The sequence below is a fragment of the Pezoporus occidentalis genome, unplaced genomic scaffold (assembly GCF_034315485.1).
Source record: "Pezoporus occidentalis ecotype Australia unplaced genomic scaffold, CSIRO_AGI_Poc_V1 ctg475, whole genome shotgun sequence".
NCBI classification, from domain to species: domain Eukaryota; kingdom Metazoa; phylum Chordata; class Aves; order Psittaciformes; family Psittacidae; genus Pezoporus; species Pezoporus occidentalis.
Window position 1 is genome coordinate 63,248 of NW_026915808.1, and position 10,101 is coordinate 73,348.

Below are 10,101 nucleotides of genomic sequence, written 5' to 3' on the forward strand. Positions count from 1 at the left end.
ACATCATCTGCCATTCACCTCAAATCATTCGTGTGGCCTGCACGAAACTCTTAGGACAGATCACTGGCAGTGATACCTGGGAGTGCGCATCACCTTCCTCAGACAGTCAGAGCAGGAGCGCTTAGACGGCTACGCCCCGGCCCAGGCTGTCCCTTTGCTGGCGTGACCAGGAGTGCCTGCACCGGTTCTGTGTGCGGTCAACACAGAGCTGGGCACAGGGTGGGTGGCGGGAGAAAGAGGACCCCTCTTCTCCGTCAGCATGCCTCCAAAAGACCCTCTCTTCCATTCCCACGTGGGCCTCACCACTTCCACCCTCGCCCCCTCGCCACGGATGTGGGGTGGGACACCAAGCAAAAGTCCATGACAAAGCAACCTCCCTGCAGGTGGCCAGGGACGAGGCACGAGCAGCATGCGACAGCTGATCAGGAGTCTGTGCATCCACCTGTAGGGAAAATCACCCGCCCCACAGGCCGCGTTGCCCAGGAGAAAGTTGCAGTTTCAGCAGAACGGAACACGAGGAGACTCGGGCTGGGATGCAGCACCTCTTTAATGAGAACGGGAAGGGCACGTTTTGAGGGGAGGAGGAAGAGCACTAGACGTGATAGGTCAGGGGCTCAGCAGGTGAGAGGACATCGGCCTTTGCAGTGGGATGCAAAGAGCCTGCAAGGCGCTCCTTTTTCCCCATTGCAGCTGCAGCCAGCGAGAATGCTCTCCGAGACACCGCAAGGGCGGGTGCAGAGTTGCCTCGCTCAATGGCCAAAGCTACGAAGCCCAGGAGGGAGGATGAGCAGTAGCAAGGAGAGCACAGAAAGAAAAAAAGCAAGAAGGGCACTATGTTAAGGCATGACACAGGGCTGCCTTCCAGTCAGGGCGAGGGGCAGTTGTTCCACGTGCTGGGAACCACAGGCATCTCCCTGGTCCTGGATGCAGATCTCCTTTCTTTGTTCGTGGTGATTCTGTCCAAGATGAGCGCTCCGCTGGCTCTAACAATACAGATTGCAGGAACGCAGGGCCCCACACAGACCGCTGCCAAGTCCTGCGAATCTCCCATATCCAAGGACGCCCCCGGAGGAGATGGGGACCCCCCCTGCACTGAGGGAGCTCCCAACAGCAGCTGACAGAGAGGATCCCACGCCTGTGCTCTGCGGGAAAGAGGTGAGGATGGGGCCCGGCAGGGTCACCACCACCGGGGAGGGTTCAATCACGGTGGTGGAGTCAGCGCACCGCAATACACAAGGCTCGTTGCAGCTGTTTGCAAGGGGGGCTGGTCCGCAGGTTAAAGGGAGGCAAGGTCTGTAGCAAGACATCTCTCGACGAGGGAAGCAGAGCTGAAACACAGAGCAAGGCATGAGCACGAGGCAGAAGCGGTGGGGGGGAAGAGGACGTTCGGAGCCACAGGCATGCCTGCAGAAAGAGCCTGGTGGGGTTCAGACTTACCTAGATGTCTGAGGAGAGGGCAGCAAGGGCAGTGGATGGCCGTCCTGGATGTGCGTGGCCTTTTATAGCCCGTCTCCAAGCCTTGCGTTACCTGAAGCATTCCTTATGCATGAAGCATTTTGCTAACTGGCACTATTTGCCTGCAAAGCTCTGCTGGATGATTACAGCTTTCCCCCTTTCATCTGAGATGGTTTGCTCCCGTCTGCCACGTGGGCCAGACAGAAATGTGCCCTTTGAGGTGCAGCACGCGTCATGTGGATCCCTAGGACCACAGGGGATACTGTAGTCCATGTTGCCTCAGCTGCTCGCGGAGACGCTAACTGGCATGCTGGCCACGCACATTCCTGGAGCACGGCAGGCACCACCGCCCTTCCACAACGCACACTGGCCTTGAGGCATGGAGGAATTCAGCACCTGAAGTCGCCGTGCGTCTTCTTTCCAGCCTTGGCCTGAACTGCAGAGGCTCATGCGCTTAGCAGGCTCATTGAGACACTCGGGCAACGGCCAGCCAGCCTCTTTTCGGCTCATCCTCTGCCCAGCTCTTGCGGTCTTCCACTTTTCAGGGCCCAGTAGAGGAAGTAACCCAGTCTGACCCTGACCCACCAAAAGCACCTGGGCATTCTGGTTCCCTGCCTTTTCCACATCCCACAAAGGCTGCTGGCCTCCAGGATGAGCATGAGGAGAAAAACAACTCCATTTTGGCTTGGATCACCCTCAGGCAAGGAATCATAAGGCTCTTTGAACATCTGCCCATTCCCTTGACAGACGTGTTTTTCAGCAAACAATAAATACTCCGAGCTGAACTCATATGCCTGCTGGGAAGAAGAAAAGCAAAGGTGACGTCCTCCAGGAACACCACCACTCACATCCCGGAGTGAAACAGCTGGACCTTCCCGAGGAATGCGACCACCTCCGCTCTTCGGCCTCCCCTTTGACGCAGTGCTGATGTCTGCATGACTTGGGCCAAGGGTCAGCCTCAAGGACTGCTGAGCAGCGTTGTCATCACAGGCATCACAGAATGTATATATCAACACTTCCACAACTGAACACAACCACCGCACACATGGGGACACGGACACACATGCACAAAGCCCAACGTCCTTGTAGGGAATGTCTGGGCACAGATCCGCTTCTTCCTTACTGACCGCATTAGCAGAGCTCCAGGCTATCTGAGACTCTACCTGACAGAGCAGTTCTGTAGGATCAAAGCTCTGTGGTCCGCTGGCCATTGCCCAAGTGTCTAAACAAGCCTGCTAAGCGTTACGTACCTCTGCTCTTCAGGCCAGGGCCCTGAAGTGAAAACAGCACACGAGGTCACTTCATGGTGCCAGAACCCACAGGAACCTTCTCCACGTCTCCCACCTCCACCTTCTGATGGGAGTCCCCCGCCAGCCAACCTCTCTGCAAGGCTTGCTGATGGGCATACAACAGGTCATGTATATAGACAGGGCTGGAAGCTGGGGGAGATTCGGTGCCACTGGACACAGGCTTCTGAGCAAGGTGCATTCCCGGCCTGAGGTGCAATGGTAATGCCCCAAGTCAGCATCCACGGAAAGGGCGATGGGATATAGAGGTGTGCGTTCCACCACATTACAACAATCCCTTCCAGGGAGGGAACGTGCCTCACCCAGATGGTGGAGTCCACCCGTTTTGTGTGTCAAGCGGAGACCTCCATGTGCCCACTCGTACTCTTAAGACACTTGCTTCCCCAGATAGTTACAAAGAGGAAGGAAGCAAGGACAGGAAGTTGCCTTTTCTCCTTTGCCACTTCCATCAGACAACGACTTGTGCGCAGTGCTGGCTTCAGCAGCAGGAGTTGTGCTGTGAAATAGCAGCTACAGCAAGAGAGCTGAAAGCAGCGTGCTAGAAATCCATGGGCAGGCACAGCTACTTGTGAGAGTACACTGTGACGAAACTCGTGGCCGCAGTGGGTTTGGGGAAGAGGAGTGGCTTCTTGGACCAGGATGAGTTTTGCACCTTTGAACAAGAGTTGCACCAGAAGGTGGAGTTTTAGCCGTCAGGACTTCATGGAAGACAGAAACATCATCTGCCATTCACCTCAAATCATTCGTGTGGCCTGCACGAAACTCTTAGGACAGATCACTGGCAGTGATACCTGGGAGTGCGCATCACCTTCCTCAGACAGTCAGAGCAGGAGCGCTTAACATTTTGCTTTGCCCCCTTTTCCAGGACATTAATAGAAAATATTAAACAATATAGAATCCAGTATCAATCACGGCTACGCCCCGGCCCAGGCTGTCCCTTTGCTGGCGTGACCAGGAGTGCCTGCACCGGTTCTGTGTGCGGTCAACACAGAGCTGGGCAATATTTTTAAATGTTCCCTAATCTGTTCCTTGTCTGTCAAGGGCAGAGTGCTCCACACTTTCCCACTGTGCTTAACAGCCCGTGTTTCCCTAAAGCAAAGATTACCAGTGAAGACTGAGGTGAAGAAGGCATTGAGGTCCTTGTTTTTCTCATGTTTTCTGTTACCAGAACCTTAACCTCCCATTGAGCAGGGGGCCCTCACCTTCTTTAGTCTTCCTTTTGCATCTGGTACACTTCTAGAAACTTTTCTTATTACCCCTCATGGCCTTTGCCAGATTCAGCTCAAGGTGGGAGGTCAGGTTGAAAAATTCTCCCTGACGTTAAAAGTCACTGGTGACACGTGTTGGGAGAATGTACCCTCAGTTGAAACAACAACAGAAATCAGATTTCTGATTGCCATATGGACAGCTCTTTCACATGTCCTTCAGCATCATGAGAGTTTCAGGGTTTCAGGACCCCTGGATCTACAAGCACCTGGTGACTCTATGCATTCTTGCTTCTGCCCTGATTGCTTCAGCCTGTCACAGAATCACTGTGGTCACTCGGGAGATTGGATCACTATGTGTTGCATCTGTCCTAAGTGGTCCAGACTCACTGCCAATGGTAAAACAAATGCCAGGTCCACCAGCCTCTTTTGCAACCCTAAAAAACTGTTTCACGAGTCACCAGAAAGCAGACAGTGTCAGAGGTGCAGGAAATTTGAATGAGGAGAGCCAGTGTGGAAGGAAAGCCTCTGCCAGAATCAAGACAGTAACCCCCAGGAAAAGACAAGCACAGGCCCCAGGCATCATCCTACTCAGTAGAAGATTCCCTTCCAGGGTGGGAGCTCTGAGCAGCTCAGGCTCTTGCAGCTTTATTGCTGCCTCTAAGGACTTTGAGACTGTTTCTATGGGCACAGATGGCAAACAAACTGAGGCCCACTTCCCAATGATGTTTGTTTGTACTGGGGTTTCTTGAGATGGCACAAAGCCCTCTGGACTCCAGCAGTCTCACAGACAGTACTGGACCTACCCACCCTCAGGGCACTGAGGCTGGGAGCTTCAGGATGGCCAGTGGGCAAAGACACAAACACGTCATTAATCTGGCATGCTTTGAAAATGCACTTAAACCAATCCTTCTTCCCCTATCCATTTTCCTCCTCCTTCCCCTATCCATTTTCCTCCTTCTTCCCTCTTCACTCTTCCTTTCCCTTCCCTTCCCTTCCCTTCCCTTCCCTTCCCTTCCCTTCCCTTCCCTTCCCTTCCCTTCCCTTCCCTTCCCTTCCCTTCCCTTCCCTTCCCTTCCCTTCCCTTCCCTTCCCTTCCCTTCCCTTCCCTTCCCTTCCCTTCCCTTCCCTTCCCTTCCCTTCCCTTCCCTTCCCTTCCCTTCCCTTCCCTTCCCTTCCCTTCCCCTCCCTTCCCTTCCTTTCCTTTTCCCCTCCATGCAATCCATTGCTGTGCTTTCCTTTGCTGAACAATTAAACGGTATTTTATGAGATACAGAGGCGTTCCCTGAAACCTTCCAGCATGTGGTGCAGCAAGGAGCAAACAATTATTTTGTCTTGGGGCTTTCTTGTTTAGTTATTGTTGACTGAAATGGGAGTACCCAAAATGTCCATGGGGTGGCAGCAAGAGAACATCCGTGGAGTTTCCAGTTTCTTCTAGCTCAGATGCTCACATTCAAGATGTTCTTTCACCAGCTTCTCACCCTGACAAATGGAACCTTCCCTTCCAAAACAGACAGCAACCTTAATACATACGTTCTGAGGCTTGCTAAGCCTGCACAGAAAAAAGGCAGAAATGTAGAAGAAATAGCAGGTGTGGGTGGTTCAGATGGTGTCCTGTTTTCAGCTGGGATAGAGTTATTTTTCTTCCTAGTAGCTGATACAGAGCTGTTTTGGATTTAGTCTGAGAATAACACTGGTAACGTTCTGATGGTTTAGTTGTTGCTCAGTAGCACTTACCCTGATCAAGGACTTTTCAGTCTCATGTTCTGCCAGTGAGGAGGGACACAAGAAACAAGGAAGGAGCAGAGACAGGACACATGACTCGAAATAGCCATAGGGTATTCCATCCCACCACACATCATGCTTAGGATAGAAACAGGGGGAGTCGCCAGGAGGGACCAATCACTTCTCTGCTAGGACTGGGTGTCAGCTGGTAGGTGATGAGAAACTGTATTGTGCATCACTTTTGGTTATTGTTTTTTCCTTTCCCTCTTTAGTTTTATATTCTCTTCCCTTGTAATTTCCCTTATCATTATTATTAGTAAGTATTCATAGAATCATAGAATAGTTAGGGCTGGAAAAGACCTTAAGATCATCAAGTTCCAACCCCCCCTGCCATGGGCAGGGACACCTCACACTAAACCATTTAACCCAAGGCTCTGTCCAACCTGGGCTTGAACACTGCCAGGGATGGAGCATTCACAAATTCCCTGGGCAACCCATTCCAGTGCCTCACCACCCTCACAGTAAAGAACTTCCTCCTTATATCTAATCTAAACTTCCCCTGTTTAAGTTTTAACCCATTACCCCTCATCCTACCACTACAGTCCTTAATAAAGAGTCCCTCCCCAGCATCCTTTTAAAGCCCCCTTCAGATACTGAAAGGCTGTTATGAGGTCTCCATGCAGCCTTCTCTTCTCCAGGCTGAACAGCCCCAACTTTCTCAGTCTGTCTTCATATGGGAGGTGCTCCAGTCCCCTGATCATCCTCGTGGCCCTCCTCTGGACTTGTTCCAACAGTTCCATGTCCTTTTTATTATTATATGGTAGTTTATTTTAGTTATTAACTGTTCTAATCTCAATCTGCAGATTTTACATTCTTCTGATTCTCCTCCCCATCCTGCCCGGGGAGGGGGGGAAAGGTGAGCGAGCAGATTCATGGTAGTTACCTACCAGCTGGGTTTAAACCACCACAGATTGAAAAAGACTTTCCCTTCCTTCTGCGGAGGAAGTCAAGCATGCTTAGCAAGGGAAATAATTCTCTTGGTTTAGCTGTGCATATAGCAGTACCCCAGCCTAATGCATGGAGAATGACAAAATAGATGAAAGCAGAGTTTATATGTTTACAATACAGTTGTGCTGACCAGTAAAATTACTTATGTTAAGGAATGGACTAGTCAGTTACTATTGCTCACAAAATCACAAAATCAATTGCTGACAGAACAAAGCCATCCCCACACCAAGCCATTGCAGGCTTCACAAGTACTGGTGGCATTTTTCAGAAAGACTGTAGTCAGGAAGTATGAGGTATTCCTGTGCACACAGGAAGAGCAAGAGGGGACATGCAGAAAGTTATACCAGAGCACACCGAAGCACACTGTGAATGAGGGACCTTCTGAAGGATTTGGGTCTGTTCAGCCTGAAGACAACAAGGTGAGGGGGCACCTAATTGATAGCAGTTTTCTGCTGTGTGAGGGTGGCTTTTTGGCTTGCCAAGGCTGCCCTCAGTCAGAAAGACCTCAGGAGTGCAGGATCAGGGAATGACCTGACCCTCTGTGTGGGCCGGAAATGTCTGACCCACATATCAACCTGCTGGGCCCCTGTTACCCTGCAAAGCCAGAGGTACATGACCAAGCCAATCTGTCTTGACAAAGCCGGAGTACCTCAGGAGGATCTTTCCAGCTTCTGGGGAAAACAGTAACCCCACTGGTCCCATCTGCAAAACCAGAACCTGTAAAAGGTTGAGGAAGCATATCTGGAAATGGAAGATTCAGCCCAGTGGTGTTTGCAGCATCTTTGAGATTTATTGCTGTCTGTAACCCGTGTGTGCACGGCATGCCCCGTGGAACTCCTCTGGGAGGGGCTGGCAGAGGGAAGGAACTTAGGGAGAGCGGCCTTGAGTGCAACAGGAGCGTAGCCATGCAGGGACACCTGCTGAAGGCTTCAAGGAACTGCATCATGGTGGTGCCTGCTGCCTCTGCAGTAAGGGGAGAAAAGGAAACTAGCAGAGGATGGTTTTGATCCATCGACCTCTGGGTTATGGGCCCAGCACGCTTCCGCTGCGCCACTCTGCTCCCTCCATGACGTGTATCTCGACCTTCCACAGCCAGCCTGATGTTCCCTGGCACTGCTAGCACCAGTGTTTGTTCTCATGTCCGTTTCCCTTCCTCCCACCTGTGCCTTTACATGAGTAGGAAAACGTCCCTCTGGAAAGCTCAGTAACAGTGGGACTGGGGTGGGGTATCTCAGGGGCCTTGCGCCTTGCCCTTCTCCATGCTTCCATGCTGCCCATAAATCTGGATGGGGACTTTCTCTTTTACCATACAAGCTGGCTCTTCAGGCACTGAAGGCAGCCCTGGAGTAAGGCGGCAGCCCTGTGGCTTTGCAGGGCAGAGGGAAGCTGCTCTCCAGTGAGCTCATGGGGGCTCAACCCTGCCCCAAACTCAAACTTCCAGGGGCCTACAGGACTGTACCCAGTATAAATTTCAGTTCCCTCCTAGCTGCAGAAGTAGACAAGGACGTTTAGCAAGGGAAATAATTCTTTTGGTTTAGCTGTGCATATAGCAGTACTGCAGCCTAATGCATGGAGAACCCCGAAATAGATGAAAGCAGAGTTTATATGTTTACAGTACCATTGTGTTGACCAATAAAATGACTCATGTTAAGGAATGGTCTAGTCAGTTACTATTGCTCACAAGATCACTATGTGCTTGTCCCATTGTAATGGTTGGGAGCCTAGCTAGGAGTTGATTCCCTCTCACAACTGAGAACCATGGCAAAGGATGCTGTTTGCCACAGTGTATTCGGCAGAGTATATATGCTTATGTTCATTGTGACTGTTCGTCGGAAAGAGTCAGGAAGACAAAGGTGTGCAGCTGTTCTATGACCTTCATACTTGGCCACACTGGGGCTTCTCGGAGTGGACAACAGTGAGATTGTGAGAAATGGCACAGTCCCATGAGTAAACAATCACAAATCTGGCATAAAGACAGTTGTTTTGATTTCTCTCCTGTGGCCATATAGGTGGATGCATTGCATGGGAATTTTCCCAACTACCTGGCATTGACTGCAATGAGGCTGCCCTGCTGGAAGTGTGGGCCTGGATGATGATTCAGTGGTAATTGGTGATGTATTTATTCTTAATCTCTGTTCTCTCTATGCAGTAATGATTTAATGTCACGGTTTAAGTTGAACCCAGGACAGACCCTGAGGGACAATCTGTTAGATCAGTCAGTGTTTATTCCTCTAAGCAAGTTGCATAGCAGTTAGCACCTTGCCTTTCAAGGATGAGAGGGCCTTGCTGAAAGCTGAGGGCTACCCTTCCACCATAAAGGGTGCTAGGGAGTCAGTGAAACCCTAATCCCTGATCCACATGCTTTGAGTGGTGCCTGTCCTGACAACACTGCTGGGGGTGGAGGTGGCAGATCCAGGGCAGTGCTAGATCATCTGGTCTGGGTGGTGCTCTGTTTTAAGTGCCCTGGTCTGGGTGGTGCCCTGTTTTAAATGCTGCAAGTCATCCCATGAATGCACTGGGAAGCCTGAGCTGGTACAGCAACTTACTGAGCCTCTTCCCCTCACCTGACTACCTTGTCAATCCTGGCAGCAGGATTTCTCATTCATCCCGTAAATCTGGGGGGTGGGGAGGAGCCAGTACAAGTGTTGTGAGCAATGGGGTTTTACTAGCTCCTGGGAACCAAGAACCTGTGGACCTCCCATGGCTGCAGTGTGGTCATTTTGAGGGGAGCCAAAAAGGGAACTGTACCTTGCAGGATTTGAACCTGAATAGGGAAACCCCAGTGGACTTCTTGTCCATCAACTTCACCACTCAGCCACAGCTACCTGCTGTAACCTTCTCTTCACTGCTTATCACAGGCCTTGTGCAATGACACCTTGCTCCCAGGGAATTTCTGGGCAATGCCCTGTCTCAAGATTTGTAGCCAGGACCCTCACTAAGCATGATGGGCACCTGGTGCCAGGCTTACAGAGGCCTTGAGAGGCGCAACCCTGGGGCCTGCAGCTGCAGCTCCAGAACTTTGTCCTCAGCTGAGCACCTGGAATACCCTGTCATGGGGGGATGGTATCACTCCCCAGGTAGCATCTCTGTTGCTTCCAGGAAAGAAGACAAAACAACTTTGTGGAGAAAACCAGGGCTGGCGGTAGTTGTGTGGTTGGATATTACCCCACTTTGCTTTTCAAATTTGTCTGAGGGTACTCTGAGTCTGTTCTCAGCACTATGGTGCAGACAGTCCTGCAGGTTAGATGGTGACCTCCTGGCAGCACCTGCAGCCTCTCTGGGACATATGGTGGTGTCAACCCTTTAACACAGATCACAACTGCCATGCGGGTTCTTGGTGTATAAGAAAAATGATTTGTGCTTTTGCTCTCAAGAAACCAAGAGGAAATGGACAGAGCTGG

The 10,101-nt window shown here is 51.2% G+C and overlaps 1 non-coding gene across 1 annotated transcript; it reads right to left on the reverse strand.

Annotated features, from left to right (window-relative positions):
* Positions 1-7,688: 7,688 nt before the first annotated feature.
* On the reverse strand, positions 7,689-7,760 carry TRNAM-CAU (transfer RNA methionine (anticodon CAU)). The gene has a single exon. It is a non-coding gene; the product is annotated as a tRNA-Met (tRNA).
* Positions 7,761-10,101: the final 2,341 nt, after the last annotated feature.